Here is a 19456-nt window from a genome sequence, read left to right on the forward strand (position 1 = left end):
AGGCACTTTTCTCGCCATGTCTCTTGACAGACTATTTCAAACATTGGCTTTTGTTTCATCTGACGTTCCATATTTTCATGTAACTCTGGTCTTTACCTGTTCTGCTTAAACTGTTCAAATAAACTTTGTGGAAAGTCAGATAAACTTAACACGTTTTTTACATTTCTTTCCTGAATACCCAAGTATTGTTGATTAGATACAGTTCAGAAAAGTTTAGGGAAATTACGTTTTTAAAAATTTTAATCAGATTTCCGGACAGAGGAAAAAAAATAGCCTACGAAAACCCTGCATTAACAAAAAAAAAACAAAAAACCTAAATGCCCAAATTTTTACCTGAATCCATTGTCACTTGACCAATCGGGTTGCAAGATGTCTTCCTTTAGGTTTGTGGTGTGGAAGGACTCAAGTAGCCACATCCCTTGTGATGGGAATGCTTTCCATCGGCTGCTAGAAAACTCCATCCCAGAGGTCATCTGGGGTCCTGAAGACTTCAAGCAGCAAGGCCATGATGCAAAGGGCAGTGACAACACCAATTGGCAGATCCAGGCTGCAGTGATGGTTCACTGGTCCCCATTACTGGAAAAGGTGCTGCAGAAGTTCATGTGACAGTGGATTCAGGTACATAAATAAGGGTGTCAGAAGAGGTTTTTTATTGTGAATCTAAAGGAAATGTTTGATTGGGAGGGAATAGGGGTGGGATTTTGATTTTGCCTCAAGAAGGCCTTTAAAATAATTTCCATGTACATTTTAACACAGAATAAGTGTATTCAGGGCAGAGCACCAATCAGTATTTATAATATACAGCATAGATGAACAAATTGCTTAACGTGAACTTAGATTCGACCTGGGTTGGGAACATTTTTGGGTACCATATTACTTCCTGATCTGCCAGCAGAATCAATTTGTTCAGCCATCCCACATTCTCATGGATAAGGAAATAATGGCTAAATAAGAGGCATGTGTATTTCTACTGGAATCTTGTTGTCCTTAGTGTATTTTTTCCAGATATGTGCAGAAATCCAGTGTGAAATTTTGCCTCTGTACAAGAGCTTCCTGTTATAAAAGACCGGTCACTGCTGCTATCTCTCCTTGTGCAGGGTGACTGGCCTTGTCTCTGCCTCCCTGTAGTTTTCTGCAGGCAGCCTGTAGTGGGTGGAGCCTGCTCGATCCCTCCCACAGCTCTGCTTTCTGCACAGGCTGTTATCAGTACTGGGACAGGTTTGTCTAGCTCCCAGGGCAAGTATGCAGAACTGTGTCCACACCCCCACTGTTAATGCATGCCGTAGAATGGGTTTACTGCCCTGTGTCCGTTCTCTGCCCATTGCTCCGCTGTTCCCAGGGCAGCTGCCCCTTCTACCCAACCCTTGTCCTGGCCCTGGCTGTTATCATTAACCTCCATTAGGTCAAAAATGATTGATAATAATGATTCCAATATTAGAGACCGAGGCAACCAATGGGGATGCTGTCTTCTTGTCTACTTTGATGTAATTGTAGTAAATAAAAATGGATGACATTGAGTTTACTAACATTTTTAGTATTACATATCTTTTAAAAGTAAATTTCTAAAAAAATATATAGTTAACTTTCTATCATAATTTTTTTTTCTATTTTGATGCTGGTGATCCACCCCCCCCCCCCCCAGCGTTTTTGGCCTCTTCCTGTACACATGCATGGTCATGGTAGTCTCTTACGTTAGTGCTTGTGACAGGGTAACAATGCATGAGAGCAACATGGAGATGAGGACACTGTCATCGCCTCATAACAGGTGTTTAAACTTAAGGGAGGGCCACCAGGTATTATTTTAATGAAAGCTAGACTGAAAAGATTGAAAATGACATTTATAATCCATTTATATTAACATGTTAAGTATTAAGAGTTTATGAGCATAGTAATTATAACTAAATTTTACAGGAGCTCCCAATTTTGAACATTGGGTTGCTTAGGTGACATAGAAATATACTTCTATCTAATGGTGATTTGTATTTGTCTGTTATTTTCTTTCCTGTGTGTCTATTTGATTGATATTTGTGTAATGTCCATTTTTTTAAATGTCATTTTTTTATCAAAAAATGAAAATAAAATAATAAGTTTAATAAAGGGCTAATTTCTGGCACAAGAACATATCCAGGAAAGTTGAATGAATCATAAATTGACAGCGCTATATAAGTACTTGTAAAAGGTAAGCTTCCCCAAACCTTAGAAGAAATTTAAAGCCAATTGAACCTCTAAAAACTACCAAAGCCAATTTAATTTCTTAATCCCCATTGACTTCACTGAAATCACCTGATTTCTGCAGAACCCCCACAAAAATGAAAACTTTTATTTATGCCTATCTCGAAAGTTTATTATTTGGGAGTAGATCTACTTTAATCCCATAGGGAAAGAGTATGGTTTCTTATAGAGTCAAATGACATAATTATTTAACAACATAAATAATGATAGAAAAGTGCATCATGTGTGGGGCTACTTTAATTCAAAAATGTTTAAGGAAATAGAAAACAGCTGGCATGTTGCAAATACTTGACCCTTTGAAGGGCTAAATCCATGGATTTAAGAATAAAATTTCACAGCTCCGTCCCTCTCTAACTACCAGTAATTAATTTCATTTGAAAAAAAATAATGAACAGCATCCACTAACAAAGCTCTATTATGTAAATGACAAACATCCCCTAGATATGACATAACTTCAAATTTAACAAAACTGCAGGGTTTCCCAAGTAACATTAGCAGTTCATTGATTTTGCCATCTGCAGTTCAAGGGTGCACCACGCTAGTCAAAACTGAAAATGACATTGTAAATGTGCACCCAGCCTCCTGGGTAATGGGAATCCAGCCTTCTGGGTCATGGCTGTGTCATTTTTCATCCAAGCATATATACAGTGCACCAGTCACCCACTGCCATTTGTCTGAAGTTTGGGGAAATTATTTTGCTTACCTGTTTGCAATTTAGGAGAGGTATTCCTAAAAACAAATCACCACAGACTCTTGGTTGTCTCTCACATACAGAAAGACAAGTTTATGTATGTGTCCATTCTAAATTCAGTAATGCTGCTTCCCAATGGGCAGCAGTGAAATTCAAACCTGCTTTGGAATTTTGACTCTAGTTGGTGATACACCCAGCAGAGAGGGAGATGAAGGACCATGGCACAAGTTTCAGGAAGAAGACCAACCCATCCTACACATGAAAAGTTTTCTAGAGTATGACTGCTGAAGCTCTTCTGACTTAAAATGTTACTAAACCCAGGACCCTTAATTCACTATATCTGGTACAGTACACAGAACATGAAAATGCTATTCTTTTAGCAAATATAAACTGCTAAATACCTTTTCTCATCAGCAGTATATAGCAGTCTTATGCCTTCTATCAGTGTCTGGTTAAAGCTTGTAGGAGGAGTTTTCATTCTCCGTTGACTGTCCTATGAGGCTGCAGGTCCCCTGACCCTCTGTCTGGACAGTGCAGATTGGCCATGTGCTGATCACGTGCACCCTCCCAAGATAAAAAAAAACCTCTCTAGCAATACACACCAAACTGAGCATGTGCAGAGTGTCCCCAAGGCTCTGTACTATCAGGAGATAGATTGTGGACTGTGGAAGAAGGGGAGAATAAGAGAAGACAGGATAAAACAGCCTTTTTACACAATACACATTGGCTTCCACAGTGAGTATAACAAGTAGGCTTTACTGCATATACATACTGATTTTACTGTTGTGGGTTTAGTAACACTATAAGCACAGGTGCAATAATTGCTAGACATCATTAGTTATTCACTGATCTGTTTTACCAGCAACACTCACATTGTCTGGCTGAGAACTACAACCCCCCCATCATGACACCTTTATTAAACCGAACCTTGCATGATCCTTATGAGCTTCAAAAGAAATCTCTGTAACAGAACACAATGCTTACACACTGTCAATGAGGGTAATTGCAGTGACATCGTTGACACTTGATACAAGTTCTGTCTACTCCTCCCAAGCACAAGCACTACTCCATGGGAGGAGATCTTGTGCTCCACTATATCCGAAAGCACCAGATATTTTACACTGGTGGCCACAGAGGGAGTGCTTACCACTGCAACATATCTGGAGCTTCTGGATCTTGGAAAAACATGTGACCACCTTCCATGATGCATTGCTCTGGTGTAGCAGCCAATTGCTTGGCCCAGTTACTGTCACCTGATGGAGGGGCGACTTTACCACCTTCTCTGAATTCTGACACCAGCAGATACCGCATATTTTGGCAATGGCTGCAACAGAAGAAGAAGTGGCAGGGGGAGCACTGGAAGGGTGAGTATAAAGTGGTCAAGGGATGGGTTTTATACAGACATCATCACTTTACCCCGAATGGGCAAGTCAACAGTGTATCTTTGAAGATGGACACACCACCATTTATAGATTAAAAAGAGAAAAGATAGGCAACAAAAAAAAATGGCAGATCAGGACCTGACGCAGATCATCCCACTCTACACTTATGAAACAAGCTATGTTTTTAAAAGATTACATATGAATTGTTTTAAGTATATTAATCTGGTGTACTACATTGCCAATGTAATATACATCTGGGGATGTATAGACCCATATTGTTTCTATAGCAAACTATAGAAGCAGAGTAGGTGGTCTGATCTCCTTTGTAAATCTCAAGTCAATGACATATTGTGTCACAGACAGAACTAATACCAGACATTTAGACGCATGGTATCCTCCTTGTGAGTTATTAGTGGAAGAAAAATACATCTTGGAGGTAAGCATCATTAAATAATTTTTTCGTCACTTCAACATGTGCTGTCCAGAACCGACCCTTCTCGAGCAGAAACAGGGAACAAACATTTCATATTCACAGATGCTCCTAATTTGGTGTGGTTTGGAGTGTAATTTAGATCAAAAAGATTCATGTAAATGAGTCAGGATTTCTTAATTAGGTGCTTTCAGAGAGAGAGAGAAAAAAAAAAAAAGAAAAAAAAAAATTGGACCACATCAGTAGGTGTGGGTGTGGCGCCCACAATTTTGGAGCCTTTCCTTTTGGGTACTGTTCAATATTGTTCAGGCAGCGTTTTTTATTTTTTCGAAAGCACAATAATAAATCCGCAGATGGTACAGACAGAACGACGCTACTTCAGAGGAACGACATAAAATGCTGTCTCTTTGGCAAGTGGCTCCAAGTAGGTCACTCTGTTGTGAGTTAGCAGTTTCTTGTATTTGGCTGCCAAATTTTTGTTCTTATTAGAAGTGGGGTGCGTTCCAGTCTATGATCAGCTCCTTCATTTTTCCAAGTGGTATTTGTTTATAAAGATTCACAATTTTTAATTTTTTTCGGTGCTAGCCAATATACTGTCACAATAATAATTATGAAGTTTGCATCTCAAGAGATGTAATAAAAATTGCCAGATGAAAGTATACATTGTTTGCTTTGCACAGATGATGATGATGTTTTTAGGTCCTTCTCGGGACTAGGCATGCTTTTTTTCATGTTTTTTTGAGTGTTTACTATCTGGTACACCAAAATGTAAACAGAATTTTTTTTCATAAACGTCAAAATACAAATTGTACAACAATACAGGTTTTTTAGCATAAAATAGTTTGTGCAACTTAGAATTGGATATAAACAGGGCTTACAAGAAACGTAGAAATCAACAATAATTCAATAAGAATGAAAATGATTGTTTTTACAGATTATTATTTTTTTTATGCCGTTAACACTGCTTTATTTATACAAAAAAAAAAAAAAAAAAATCAAGATAATATAGTCATACGGCCAAAAAAATCCCTCCTGTGCTTGTAACTTTTTCAACTACATTGTTCTTTTTTTAATAATTGTAGTTTGGCATAGTCATAACATATTTAGGTAAAATAATCAGATAAAAGCATTACAATAATTGTTGCTAAAAATAAATATACTAAGATGTTTCAATGTTATTTCATAATTATCATAATTTGAAAAAGAAAAAATACTTGAGGTGATTGAAACCGTATTAGTGCAAAAAAGAAAAAAAAAACTTCAAAAGAAAAATCTGTGTGTGCAAGGAAACAAGTGTTATAACAGGCTTGTGGCATTTAAATCACTTAGAACAATGCGTAATAAAACTGCAAAGAGTGATTAAACTCTAAGCAAAAACAAATTACGTTAAAAAATGTTTAAATAATCCCCAAATGAGATGGCTACATGTTGCCAGCCAATAGCAAAAAAAAAATGAAGTTCAGATGAGATGAACCATGAGAAATGTAAAAAAATAGAGAGAGAGGGGTTTATTTTATTTAAATCAGCTGACCAAGTAGATAAAAAATGTTACAACTTGAACAAGCCAATGAGCCAGATGCTGCAGTTCAAGGAGTCTTTTTTGCATGTGTGTATGCAAAAGTAGACAAGTAGACATCTGGGTTCAGCAATTTTCATTCAAAAAAGAAGCTGACGGGGATCAATGTGTGAGCCACCTTCCTTACCACTCTCTTCTTCTAATTGTAAAGAATGAAAAATAGATGCCTAATGGCTGAAGGAAACCTATAATTTGTTTGGAAAAAGACCAAGCATATTTTTTTTTTTAAAGAAAGTAGTGTACTATGCTTTTTTCAATTTAATGACTATTCCAAATTCGTTTTCTTTTCTTCCTATTTTAATTTCTTTTGGAAAGTAATATGAGATGGCCCTCGGGTGGACACAGATGGTTAATACCCTGTTGCTGTAACATGAATGAGGGCAAATTCTGTAACTCCAAATGACATGTTTTCTGAATATGGCCAGAAGAATGATCACAAATATGGCCAGAAGAACAATTTGAAATGTCTGTACATTGGTAATGGCAGGAGGATGTATTATGCATATTGATTATTGTCATAAATAAAGCTTGCTTGTTTCACAATTCATCTAAGCTGAAAGTATAATTGATTTATTAAAAGATATTTGTAACTCGAAACACCATCGTTTTGCTCATTTATGATATGAACGATATGAACCCAACAAAACCTTATCAATAGCCATGATATTAATACAATTCTATTTCACTTTATACACAGACATAAAGCACTACCACCAACAAGATCTGTCCACTGAACGTGATCAGAATTTAATTGTTACAGCTGATCTCTGTACAAACACAAATCATTACATCTCCATCATGGGAGAGATGACCATAACACAATTTTATTATGCTCTAGACCAGGGGTCTCCAAACTTTCTAAACAAAGGGCCAGTTTACTGTCCTTCAGACTTTAGGTTGGGGGGGGGGGGGGGGGCTAGTGCCATTGGGAATAGAAAATATCTAGGTGTCCAGTGGGCATAAACAATACCATATCATTGGTATCAGTGGGTGGACTAGTGCCCCATCACTGGTATCAATGGAAAGAATTGGGCTCCATTATTGATATCAATGGAAGGAACGGTGCTCTTTTGATGGTGTCATTTGGAGGAATATTGCCCCATTGTTGGTGTCAGCAACAAGAATGATGCCCCATTGCTGGTGTCAGTGGATGGAACAGTGCCCCAAGGGCCGGAATAAGGCAAGCAAAGGGCCACATCTGGCACCAGAGCTGCAGTTTGGAGACCCCTGCCCTAGACAGACATATACACATCTCCATGGTATGACAACTGGACATGGTCATAATACAGGTCTGTAAAACACTCCACCTCCAATATGACATGAGCTTTAGATCATTTTATATTACTATTTGGTTGCACTCTCTGCATACAACACCATTACTCCAAAATTACCTGACCACTAGACATGTTCATAGTACAATCTGATTACAGTCTATGCATAGCACATTATCTTCTTTATCTATTCTTTTTTCACAGTGACCAGCACCATGACCAACCACTGAATCTGACCATGGTACAGTTCTATTACACACTCCACACAGACCACTACACCCCCAACATGAAAAAAGCATATGTAACGCCCTTCTCTAGTTAAGGCTAAATTACATTTTTGGCCTCACTGTGGAGCAGTGATCTATAGTTTCTGTCAGGGCTTCTTAGCTGGGTATTTGATTTCTCCTACCTGCTTCTCAGTTATGAATATTTATTATGCCAATCCCTAGAAGAGGGCATCCAGGAGGTGGATGGGGCGGTGAAAAATGTTTGGGGGGGGGCTTTTGTTTTGTTCCTCTGCCAAGAGGGCTCCAGTTCTTATGGGGCTGCTGCCCCTGGGAGACAGCTAGAGTGTGCTAAAGCATTTCAACCTGGCCCTCAGCAGGTGCTGAGCTGAGGGCCTGGAGATTACAAATGGTTTTTAGCTGGAGGGCACTGTCTTGAAGTCCTGGTCTGAAGAAGGACCTTTTATCTCCCTCACTCGTCTGTAGAAACTGGGTGGCAGTCAACTCCTGGGACAGTGTGAGTAAGACCTACACTGGGAATTTTACGTGTGTGTGTGTGCAGCTATAAGGAATTGAGCTGGAAGTTGTCCCCCTGTTGATCATTTGGAGTATCCTGAACCCCTTTCCTGTTTCAAGTTACTCAGCAATAAGTTTTAAAAAGACTGAGCCTGAATTAAAAATATAAATTAAAAACAGCCTCTCTCCTAAACACAGAATTTTCAGTTCTCCCTAACAGCTCCTACACACGCTGACAATATGACTACTGTGAGCCCACCCTTATATTAAAAAAAGAAAAGAAAAGGAGGCTGGGTTATCCATGCATTCAAATTATTGGGTTGTGTGACTTGGCTGACCAGGAGAAAGGCTATGCATTGCATTATAGGTTGTTCTGGCGATGAACTAACACAAATCCCAGGAAATCGAAGCAAAATCGTGGTAGCAGCAAACCCAAACCTCATTCCTAGACCTGATCATAATACAATATAAATTGTATAATATAATCCCTTTGTAGGTGTTTTTACCTTCCTCTCAATCAGCTGTGGGTATAGGGTTCTGTGAATGTGTTTTATTTTCTGTTGGTTGAACTTGATGGACATGTGTCACCTCCAATATGACCTATTGATATTACAATTGTGTTACACTCTGTAATTATGTAAACTACACTTCCAATAGGACCTGACTCTAGGCATGTTCATAATTAAGTTCCATTGCACTTTCTTTGTAGCACTTTGCACAACCAACAGGTGTGAATATTGAATGTAACCATAAATCTGTTTTTGTTACACTCTCTACATATAACACAACACTTCCACCATGACCTGACCACTGGATGTGATCATAATACAAATCTCGTTTACTTTAAACATAAAATACTATACCTCCACCATGGCAGACATAAGACACTTGACTCCTCACTTGCCTTGATCACAATTCATACATGCCAGTAGTAACTTGAGGCCAGCGGATGGAACCATAGCACACATCTGGGGGGAAACGACATCTGACCCTCCCAGATGTGTTGGACACTAGTGGCAACTGTAGCTCTGGAAAAGAGCAAAGCTATAAGGTATGGCCTGCCAGCAAAAAAGTATCAGTAATTTTTGTCTTTTATAGGCTGCTGCTAGGTCAACGATTCTTTTCTATGTGTAGAGTCAAAGTTGCTTTTATGTCTATCATCAACTTTAACGTTTGGTTTTATGGGGAGAGAAACATTGCAGCACCACCAAAATTATCTTGGGGGAAAAGTAGCAACTGAACAAGGTTTTCCAACATGTATGGTTCCTTCTACCTCCTAAGATGGTCTGATGAGTTGGTATCTACCTTATACATCCTTTTGGACATCTGTCACTTAGGGGTTTATTTATTAAAACTGGAGAGTGCAAAATCTGGTGCAGCTCTGCATAAAAACAATCAGCTTCCAGGTTTTTTTTGGCAAAGCTTAATTGAACAACCTAAAGTTAGAAGCTGATTGGCTACCATGCACAGCTGCAACAGATGCACTCTCCAGTCTTAGTAAATCAACCTCTTAATGACAATGGTTCTTTCCATTCAATGCACACGATGCTCACTGAAAACAATAGTCTTCCTTCAAGACTTCGCTGACATGCTTGCTGTGGTTATTCAGCAAAAGTCCCAATCGCAATATCTGTAACACAGAGATTTATCTATATGAAATGGACCTAGGAGGGTACAGGCCTATGGTCTGAACTTGGAGACCTTTTGCTTAGGATCTTCAGCCGAAGCATTGTTTAAGTAAATTGGCAGAATTAGCCACATACATGATTAGAAGACTTGCTGGGAGGCTTTGGAGACATTAATGCCGCGTACACACGGGCGGACTTTACGGCAGACTTTGCCCGGCAGATGGGATTTCGTCGGACAATTCGATCGTGTGTGGGCTCCAGCGGACTTTGTTTTCTCAAAAGTTGGACGGACTTAGATTTGAAACATGTTTTAAATCAATCCATCGAAATCGAGTCCGGTCGAAAAGTCCCCCGGGCAAAGTCTGCCGTAAAGTCCGCTCGTGTGTACACGGCATAAGTCTTTACAACCCTAGGGGATTGGTGATCTATTTAGTTTAACCACATGCTCCAAACCAGGCAATCACCTTCCTGTTCCACTTCCCTTGAATATAACCCCCCCCTCCCCAGCAGTATAGCAGGAATCTCCAGGTCCCAGGCTTGGTCTTCTCTGTAGCAAATCACAACCTCCTCAGGTAGCAGGCCTCGGAGGACAATAACACACAGCAACACATTCCATACAGGTAAACCTGTGAGGCAAGGGAGCTTTGCAAAGTCACCCCACATGTTTATACTCTCTTCCAGCATGCACCACTGGCAATATACCTTCTAGTGTTTGGCCAGGGAGGGATTCATTATTACTATTACTATTATAAAGGATTTATATATTGCCAAAGGTTTGCTAAGCGATTTACAGCAATTTACAACATGTGTGCAGACAGTTTAGTTACAATACAATTCAATACAGGAGGAATTATGGGGCCCTGCTCATTAGAGCTTACAATCTAAGAGGGAGGATCAAGTGATACAAAAGGTAATAACTGTGAGGGATGAGCCAATGGAGAAAATAAAAGCACAGTTGTTAGGTGGAGGCAGGATACGCTTCTCTAAAGAGAATGGATTTCAGGGATTGTCTAAAAATAGACAGTGTAGTAGACAGTCAGACAGATCGGGGTAGGGAGTTCCAGAGGATGGGAGAGGCTCTGGAGAAGTCCTGGAGGTGAGCATTGGAGGAGGATGACAACGGAGCTAGAAAGCAGGAGGTAATTCGGAGGAATGAAGAGAACCATTTGGTTGGTATTTGGAGACTAGGTTAGCTGGTTGTGTCCCAATAAATCACCAAGCAAATCAAAAAACACAACAAAGAAAAAAAATAATTTGGAAAGAGTCCAAGATTTAAAAGAGATAGGTACTAAATATATTATATAATATAGTCCCAGTGAGTCTCTTCAGTGCAGTTCAACTGTAGATTTGTAAAATCAACCATTCATCTCAGCTCTCAGCACATCTATGTTCCACCAATTTGTGACGGCCCCACCACCTTATAAGTTGGCCACTCACCAGAAGTAAACTATATGTACGCCTTTGGTTCATCTATGTGATAACTACTCCACGCACAAGGATCAGCCTGAAGCCTTCCCCAGTCAGCGTATCAGAAATATCAGCGTGTCAGCAATTGGCTTCTGCTATGTTATTATCAGGAGCTCATGGAGAAATGAATAACCATTATTGCGCAGTATGTCTGCTACTTTATTAAAAAAAGTTTTAAAAACTATTGCACTTACAATTTTCAGTGCCCATAAGCCGTCACCAAGCGTTTCCAGCAGTGTAATGGAACTGATGTCCCAACAAGTGTTCCCCTGTGGTGGCGTGCGGTCCAAGCCTCACTCTCACTCGGGTACTGGCAGGAAGTGATGTTGTAGTTTCCCAGCAGCCTCTACGCATTTTGCAATCAAATTTGCATAATCAGGAAGCTGCTGGGCCCATGTTTGTTACGGTATTTATGCCCCAAATCTTAATTATTCAGCCAATCACATTACCGCAGACCGGGAGTAGTCGTTCCGCCATTTTACCGCGGACCGGAAATACCTGTTCCACCATCTTGCCACGGACCGGAAGTGAGTGTTCCAGCATTTTAGTCACTGGTACCCTCACTTACTCCGTTTGGTACATCCTACCCAGACTTGAAAGGCTTTCATAATCCTTATACTACTATGTCATTTAATAAACTATAAAAATATAAACCATACTCATAAATCTTATCTAAATAAAAACTTCCTTTATAATATCATCTTCTTCTCTCTCTAGCCTACATCAATGGTTATTTATCTCTAAAAATAAAAATAAAAATAGGGCCACCCTGTTCAGCTAGAAGAGTCAGTGGACAGGTGTGAGTAAAGGGGATGCTGAAGAGTGTCCTGAAGATAATGTAATGCATCAAGTCTACTGCTAGTGAGATCAAGAAGACTACTCCATACATGTGGCTGTATGGTTAAAGCAGTGTGACTGCTTCTGCAATAATCCGGAGAGGTCAAGTGAGAGTTGTCCTTATACTTTGTGAATAGTTCCAGTTGCAGTATCCCACTCATCCCTTCTCCCATCCAAGTTCCAAAATAAAATACAAAAAACACAAATACCAAGCAAGCGGGAGTAAGGGTGGGACAAGTGGGAGCTCCTAGCAAACACGTGGGAACCCCTAGCAACCAAGCAGGAACCACTAACACCAAAGTGGGAAACCCTCAGCAACCAAGCGGGAAACCTCAGAAACCAAGTGGGAACCCTTAGCAGCCAAGTGGGAACCCTCAGCAACTAAGTGGGAATTATTAGCAACCAGCTGCAGGTAACCAGAGAAAGGCCTATGAAGTCAACACTCAGCAAGCCCTATGGGGACGGTGCTACACAAGCAAAATCACTGAGCTGAGGAAGGCAGAACTATCAATCAATGCTCAGACTGACTACAGCCCAGCAGCACAAATTTTAGGCTAAGGACACTACTCTTTAGGGAAGGGTCTCCACATATGCTAGCATGAGACCAATAAGACCATGACCGAGATTCTAACCCTCCACACTCACTCTCTATTTAAAACCCCAAAAATGTTATTGGTTATACATACATTTTAATGGTCAATTTTACAGTACTAATTCAAAATGCATGTAAAAAAAAAGCGGTATTTCCCTTTGAAGCATAGAATTGTATTTTTACTGGAAAATAAAACCCCAGCCTCACGGATATATAGCTTCCATATCCCGTTAATAATGTAGGCACTGCAGATTAGCACAACACTCCTGTGTTGAAAGCAGACAAGTCCCAATCCCTTCAGGTAATGTTACTTTTGATAAGTAGTGTCACAGCGTGACTTCACATGTTAACAGAGCGGCAACAGAGTGTTTTCTAAAGCCTTTTAATCAAGCCAAAAGTGGTATATTACCGTCGCAGAATTCATATTTACCTGCCGCAGAGGTAAGAGGAAGAACTAACACATTTACACTATTATTAGGAGAGGTGTGAAGTGTTTACTACATCCTGGAGCTGTTTATTTTTCATCAGTTAATGCAGTTGTGCAATTAGCATTAGTCTCACTATCGATAACATGAATATTTAATTCATACCATATGTATTTCCAAGAGTTTTGATTTAAAAAAATCTATATTTTGCTGCAGTAATTAAGGTAATTATTTGTATAGTGCTAGTTTATATAAGGAATTACATGGAATGCTTATCAACTTTGAACAAACCACATTTTTCAGAAATACTACATATAAATTAATATACTAGAAATAAATAAATAAACAAGGACAGCACTTCTTTAAATGAAGGTACAGGTGATTGTAGACGACACCTAAGGCAGCTACTTTTAGCCAGGTACAGGGATCACATACAGTATATAACTTTTATAACATCAGCATAAAAATAGCAGGCAAAGGCATAGATCTCACTTATACACTGATTTAGCTGTTGAAATACTTTTATATATAATGATCTTTCTGGCTACCAAGAGAAACTGCACACAAAGGAATTCATTGGTGGCTGGGCGGAAACTTGCTTTTATCTACAAGTGAATGAACATCTGAAATATGGGTATTTAAGGTGACCCTTTACCAAAAAAGAAAGAGAAGAACTACTAGCAAGTATAAAATTCAGACATTCAAGAAATATATCTGCAACATTGGGAAGCAAGGATCTGAACTTTGCCATATCAGAGCTGCCAGAGATTTAGCCATAGCCAAGAAAAATAAACATTTTTTTTTCCTTTATATGGACTTTTCAAGCTACTCAAGAAGTGTGGGACCTATGTTTATGTTGCTTGTTATGTGCTGATGGAAATGAGTGAATTGGATCTTAAGAATAGAGACCGGATGTCCAGGTTGACACATATGGCAAATAAATCCTGGTACTTTAACCTGGAGAAATAGTTTTAAAAAGACAGGATAGTGTCTAAAATTCAGATGGCGCCCCCTCTCCAAGCTCCATCTTAGAAATCCCTGTTACTAACAGCTGAGACAAATGAAAGGAGAATACTGCTGTGCACTATTTGCAACTAAACTGACCACATCCATAGGACAGAAGAGTCTGATGCTAGGACTAGGGCAGGTACATAATGCTGTGGCTGAAATAAGTGGCTCATTGTGTGACTGAGGCATGTACCAAATGCTGGACCAAGACAAATACCTAATGCTGGGGCTGAGGCAGGTATTTCAACCACAAGCACTAGAATTGGATTAGCATATGTACTATATGGTGCTGAATAACATTTATATGCACTCTAACAGCAATTGTGATTTTATAAGAAGATACTATACATTCATAGAGTATTAGGAAGAAGCTGCATAACAGCTGGGGTAGCCACAGTAGTAAGCCTACACCCCTAGCTCTAATTAAAGAACGCTTGTCTTTTTCTCCTCTCATTGCACCAAAGGAAGAATCATGCAGTATGCACACCAGACTGAAGTTAGTTCTATGTTTACAAGTTTGTGTAAAGGGTTACATAATTTGCATGTACAGTACAGTGTATGTAGTGCTACCTCCAAATGGGCCAACAGTATTAACTTATTCTTCCCTAATAGTACATAGGTTGCCCACCACCGCAAGCACTAGTCCATTTACACCGGCTCCAATAACACAGTCTAGGGGAGTCTTTTAAAGATTCGTTGCTTGAAGAATCTTTAACTGGAGAGGGGTGAGGGCATGGGATACTCCAAAACTATTAGCGCGTAGCAATTAGAGAACAATCTTCTCCTTAATTATTTGTGAGGGTTGGACAGTCTAATGCCTCACAGCTGGGGATCATGAGGCAAGTCTGTTTGGCATCTGTTGTTTACCTTGCGCCTATGTACAACTACTGGTACTCAACACTGCACAGTTACAGAGATCAGTTAAAGGTGAGAGTGAGACTCTCCTTCTCCAGACAAGACCTCTAATGCCCTGTACACACGGTTGGATTTTCCGACGGAAAATGTGTGATAGGACCTTGTTGTCGGAAATTCCAACCGTGTGTGAGCTTCATCACACATTTTCCATCGGAATTTCCAACACACAAAGTTTGAGAGCTTGCTATAAAATTTTCCGACAACAAAATCCGTTGTCGGAAATTCCGATCGTGTGTACACAAATCTGACCCACAAAGTGCCACGCGTGCTCAGAGTAAATTAAGAGACGAAAGCTATTGGCTACTGCCCCGTTTATAGTCCCGATGTACGTGTTTTACGTCACAGCGTTCAGAACTATCGGATTTTCCGACAACTTTGTGTGACCGTGCGTATGCAAGACATGTTTGAGCCAACATCCGTCGGAAAAAAAATCCATGGATGTTGTTGTCGGAATGTCCGATCAATGTCCGACCGTGTGTACAGGGCATTATAGTGAGGTCCTACAACCAGCTTTTAGCACAGTTCATCTAGACCCTCAGCCCTGACCCTGCTGGGGCCTCTAGAACAACTACATAGTCCATAGGCTGCCTAAAGGCCCCTCCAGTTCTGGAACCCTTCTGAGAAGAAGAAACCCAGCTCTCCAGTGCCTCAAACTATTTATCACCTTTCCAGGGATGGAGCATAATACATATTTAGGTTGGTTATTTGAATCTCCCACTCTAAGCTCTGCAAGCTTCTTCCAAGGGCAGTGGGAAGCAACCAAACTCCCAGCCTGTGAAACCCTGGAAGCTGATTAATTTCTATGCACAGCTGCACCATATTTTGTTCAATCCAGTTTTAGTAAATCTCCCCCATTGTTTCTAAATATGACTGCACAAAAGCATCGGAGGTTGACCACACTGCCTTGTGCACTCTATAATATAACAGAGCATGTCAGACACGCCCCTTATTTTCCTCTATTTTAAAACGTTTGTTACCCTAAAAAAAATGGATCCTGTTCCCTTAAAGTATGTTCCCCATACCATCCCCTTTGTTAAATAACAATATGTGTCCCAATGTCTGTGCTGTATAAAAAAGATGCAGATTTCTACCTTATATCAGAGCCTCTCCCAGCGTTCATGTGACTGCTCGGCTCTCTCTCCTCTCTGGCTGACATCAGGGGGAGTTCTCTGCCTCTCCCGCTATAGCTGTCAGCCTGGGAGAGGAGAGAGGTGAGGAATCATGTGAGTGCCAGGAGACGTTCTGAGATAAGGTAGAAATCTGCATCTTTTTTATACAGCACAGACACTGGGACACATATTGTTATTTAACAGAGGGGATGGCATGAATATACTATAGTGGCTTAACAACCACTTTAAGTCTATGCGTGGGAACCCATGATGAAAGGTGTGGCCATTACTCATCTATGCCACCATAGAGCATTGGAGTGAGAGGGAGGGAAGCACATTTCCACCAAGAGAAACAAAACAATTCTAAGGTCTTTCCCAGCAAATATTTCTTAAAATCATAGGAATGGAGAACTAGTGAGGAAAAAAGGCGTGAATCAAACTTGGTATGGTATCACTATGGTAAGGACATCAGATTGTAAGCTTATTTGATTGTTAGGGATTCCTGTGGATGGTTCAGTACACTTTGCAAAGCACTGCAGAATTTCTTGGTGCTCTGTTGATTAATATAATTAAAAAATCAAACATTAGCTCATCCCAGAATGTATGCATATCTATGTATCGCCTTGTTATTATGAGTCTTTGGTGTGTACAATAGGGTTAGCAATAAAGTTGACATCTGAAAGATATCCTATAACAACAGTAATGGATAGAAACTCAATGACGACATAATCAATACTTTAAATATTGCCTAATACAGATTGTACTTGACAAAGATCCAACACAATTAGAAATGGGAAGTAATCAATGGTTATTCACTGAATTTACTGGAAGTGTCTTTTGAAATACTTAGAAGGCATGGATTAATATCATGCTAAGGACAGATTATACAGAAGGGTATGCATTATTCCTGCTCCTGGCTATATTTCAATGATGTGCTCCCCTAGGTAACTTTTATTGTGCTTCTCCGCACATCTTTGTGGACACCAAGTTCCATATATAAATTAATTTCTTGTGTGGTGAAACGTTCATTTCCTAATACTTTCTCTCTGAAGACATTTATGAAAATGCATACAAGAGGCATTCAACAGCCCCCTAAAATCTACCTGCTCTGAGCTACATTGTCTTTTACAGATTCTAGTCTGTTGTTTATGCCAGGGGTCTCCAAACTATGACCCATGGGCCGAATCTGGCGCACTACCTTATTTTATTCGGCCCAAAGCTAGGGTCAACTGAATGTTCACAGGGCCCATTGTGCTCTCACAGAAGTCTCACTTCAGGTCAACACAGGTCCATTTCCAACCCCCACTCTTCTGTCTTCAGCACAGGTTCCCCTGGCTGAAATAGGATCCTCCCTGTCATTGGTTGCTAGGACACAGGTGGTCCTAGCAACCAATAATGGAGATGACAAAAGCACAGTCACGTGCTTGTCCCAGTATTCACAGGAGAATGGAACTTCCTAAGTCCAGACCTGCTCAGCCTCCCATCCTGCTACTACAGCTACGCTGATGGTGACACTGATCTAAGGAGGGACTCTGATATAAGGAATAATGAAGATATTTGCCAGCACACCACGAATCATCAATTTGCGTTCAAACTGATTTTATGCCTGACGAAGGGGTCCTGCATGACTTTGGAACGTCTTTATTGTGATGTGATCATGCTTCAATAAAAACCCCTTGGACTCAACTTGATGATCTGTGGTGTGCTGGCAAATATCTTTAGTGTGGCTCTCTGATCCGGTCTCCAGCTGGTGATTGCTACAGCACCCAAAACTCTAGAGCTTTCTCCAGGAACGTGTGCAATGGGAATATGATGTATTACTTCTGATATAAGGAAGACTCTGATGTAAGGAAGGACTGTTATGTGGACCCTGATCTACTGTAATGTTGACTCTGATGGAGACCCTGATGTAAGGGGGCGATCTGATGGGGACCCCATCAGAGCATTGCACCGTGCTGATTTGCATATACCTGAATGCAGTGTACATTTGTATAGTCTGAATAAATGTAAAACAAATTTTAAACAGTGTGATGTGCAGAAACAGCACTTCACACCACCCCCTCACACCCAGAAAAACAGACATCAGACCGCACACTAAAACGGACCATTTGAGCATACAGTTAGGGTAAATGGGTCCAAAATGTATTCAGCACCAAAAAATAGGGCACGTAGGCAAATTTGATTCTCAGAGAAAACTATATATAGACAATCTTAGAAAGAATTAGAAGTAGAACTATAAGCAAAACTTTTTTATTTTGGATAGAGTAAGAGAGGGGTATAACTCTTGTCATGTTTTTTTTATTCGCCATCTGTGTTCCATTGCGGAGATTCCCCTTCACTTCCTGTCCCATAACTAAACAGGAAGTAATAGGAAATCCCTGCAAATTAACGGCGCATTTACACTTGCTTCAACAAGGCTTAGGACAGGCCTTGTTAAAGCTCTCTGAACTCTAGTCAAAACTCCTGTCACTAAATAAAATGATTAGCTTACAGTCCTGTATACAGCTTGCTTTTGCTTTGCTTTGCTTCGGCTTTGCTTCAAAAATTATACTCCATGTAGCTTCAGTGGTGCTTCAAATCATCTTCAAAGCCTCCATAGAAGTCTATGGCAAAGCTAGCTTGAAGCCCCATCGAAGCCCCACCGAAGCCCCATCGAAGCTCCACCAAAGCCCCACCGAAGCCTCACCGAAGCCTCATCAAAGCCTCATCGAAGCACCAATCAAAAGCAAGGTGTAAACAGGACTGTAAGCTAACCATTTTATTTAGTGACAGGAGTTTCGACTGCCGCCCGGAGAGCTTTAATAAAGCATGTCTGAAGCCTTGTTTTGAAGCAAGTGTAAACTAGCCGTAAGGGAATTCCTTGGGGAGCCCGAGATCACCAGAACTAGTGCCCCCCACTGGAAGATTTCCCCTCTATTACTTTTCTGGGGACAACCCAAAATTTGCAGTTTTCTTTTACTTTTCATTTTCACTTTCAATGATAAACAAGTGATATAAACAATACAAATACTGTAGAGATGATGAATCTCCTTAACAGACAGCAATAAAAACTGGCAAGCATTCTAATCCGCCTCAAATCCAAAACAAAAAAAAAAAAAAAAAAAAAAAAAGTCTTGCCGTTAGTTATACTTTAAACTGATAAAACGTTGTTAT

The 19456-nt window shown here is 40.1% G+C and overlaps 1 protein-coding gene across 2 annotated transcripts in view; it reads right to left on the bottom strand.

Annotated features, from left to right (window-relative positions):
* Window positions 1–19456, bottom strand: part of ARHGAP15 (Rho GTPase activating protein 15) — a 911406-nt gene that overhangs the window by 46820 nt on the left and 845130 nt on the right. The gene's annotated exons all lie outside the window — the stretch shown is intronic.

Source organism: Aquarana catesbeiana, linkage group LG06 (assembly GCF_042186555.1).
Source record: "Aquarana catesbeiana isolate 2022-GZ linkage group LG06, ASM4218655v1, whole genome shotgun sequence".
In the NCBI taxonomy this organism is placed as follows: Eukaryota; Metazoa; Chordata; class Amphibia; order Anura; family Ranidae; genus Aquarana; species Aquarana catesbeiana.